Genomic DNA, 1,997 nt, shown 5'->3' with positions numbered 1-1,997 from the left:
AATTACATTCTTCTTTCTCTTGGTCCTGGACCCCCTGTGGTACACCCTCAAGGACTGCCAAGGGTCTTTGGGACCAGCACTGAGAACCACTGATGTGAGCTGTCTAGCTGGCTGCCAGGGGAGTCCAGTCACTACACTGGGTTGTTGTTGTGTTGGTTTGTTTTGTTTTTTTTCCTTTTCTTTTCACCCTTTCTCCTTATCAGCCTTTGGTGGATTGTGCCTCTCCTTCATGAGAACCTTGTACTCCCCTCCACACCCCCTCTCTCCTCCTCCCCTCTGTTTTCTCCTCCCCTCCCCCCCCTCTGTCTTGTTTATGTGTTTGTCCCTGCTGCTCACATACAGCCTCCCTCCCTCCCTCCCTCCTAAATGATGGCCCTTTCCACCACTGTCGGGGGGGGGGGGGGGGGGGAGAGGGGAAGGGGGGAGATGCTTGTGGGAGGCTGGGGTCCACAATCAATTGAAATGCGGAGCTTCCAGCGCTCGTTTGATCATCGCTGGAACACGTCAGGAGGAGAAGATGCCACCGCTGCTCCACGACTTGTGATGTCAGCAGCTGAAAGAGACCAGAGAGAGAGGAGGGGGGGGGAGAGAGAGGGAGAGGGGGGGAGGGACAGAGAGGGAGAGGGAAAGAGAGGGAGGAAGGAAGGGAGGGAGGGAGAGAGTGAGAAAGAGAGACAGAGAGAGGGAGAGAGAGGGAGAGCGAGAGAGGGAGAGGGGGAGGGGGAGGGAGGGAGAGAGGAAGAGAGAGGGGGGGAGGGACGAGAGGGAGAGAGAGAGAGGGAGAGGGGGAGGGAGGGAGAGAGGAAGAGAGAGGGGGGGAGGGACGAGAGGGAGAGGGAAAGAGGGAGGGAGGAAGGAAGGGAGGGTGGGAGAGAGAGAGAGACAGAGAGAGGGAGGGAGAGACAGCGGGGGGGGAACGGGAGAGCGGTTGGGTGACAGGGTTGGGAATTCAGAACAGACGGGAGTGTGGGGAGGGGGAGAGAGAGAGAAAGAGAGAGAGAGATAAGGGGAGAAAGAAAGCGAGATAAAGAGAATTATCTGGAATGAGGCCATGGTGGAATGAGCCCCTGCTGTTTGGCGGGCGCTCGCTCGCTCATTTAACGAGAGACGCGTGAGCGACTCCTCCGGTTCTCACGCCGCCGTGACCCGTGTTTGTGTTTGCGATCGTGTTCGGGGCGATATGGGGCGGCCATTGCTGCGGGATCAATAATCTTGTGCACGGCGGCGGCATGGCTGCGGTTTGTGACACTTTGAAACATTCCACGTGTCCGATGTGTACGCGAGGCGCATAAAAGTGATTACCCCGTGGCTCCGCGCCGGAGACAAAGGTTTGAATTAGGCTTCGAATCGGCCCCTCTGATAGGTGTACGACAACGCCGCATCTTTTTGAACGATGTGGCAAACATTGTGATTTTCAGCCCGCTTTGGCGACAAGGTGACATCAATGGGGGAAAGGGAATTATTGCTCCATCGTACCTTCCCAACCACCCTTCCCCCCCCCCCCCCCCCCCCCCCCCCCCCCCCCCCCCCCCCCCAAACCCCCCAAACCCCCCCCACACACACACACACACACACACTTCCTCCTCTGCCGTCGGCTTCGTTGTCAGGAGACGATGAGCCCACCGCGCGTGGAGAAAACAAACCGCCTTCTACCCGCCTGGATTGCTTTATAATTCATGTGTTCAAACCTGCCCGGTGCCTCTATACTTTAGGCAGCCCTGAGTGCAGGCGTGTGAAGATGTGTGCAGAAAGGCGGCCTCATCTACGGAGATTGAGCCCACGGGCAAATCTATGAGTTGGAAAGGCAAGGCAAAGTCTCTGATGCTTTTTGGACCCTGATTTGGCCGATTTTGGGACACCCGTTGAACACAGATGGGCCAGGGGTCTTGACTGAGCCTGTGTCTGCCATCGGGGGGCCTTCTGCTTCTTGGGGGTCCCCATCCCTTGTCTGCCAGGGACAGCAGGTCATTTATGTATTGGACTCAGTTTGGTGGGAA

The 1,997-nt window shown here is 57.4% G+C and overlaps 1 protein-coding gene across 1 annotated transcript in view; it reads left to right on the top strand.

Annotated features, from left to right (window-relative positions):
- macrod2 (mono-ADP ribosylhydrolase 2) overlaps window positions 1-1,997 on the top strand; it is a gene marked incomplete in the record, with an annotated part of 416,799 nt that overhangs the window by 408,731 nt on the left and 6,071 nt on the right.

Source organism: Gadus morhua, chromosome 15 (assembly GCF_902167405.1).
Source record: "Gadus morhua chromosome 15, gadMor3.0, whole genome shotgun sequence".
NCBI lineage: Eukaryota > Metazoa > Chordata > Actinopteri > Gadiformes > Gadidae > Gadus > Gadus morhua.
The sequence above is the reverse complement of the archived record's forward strand: the minus strand, read 5'-3'. Positions and strand labels throughout refer to the sequence as shown.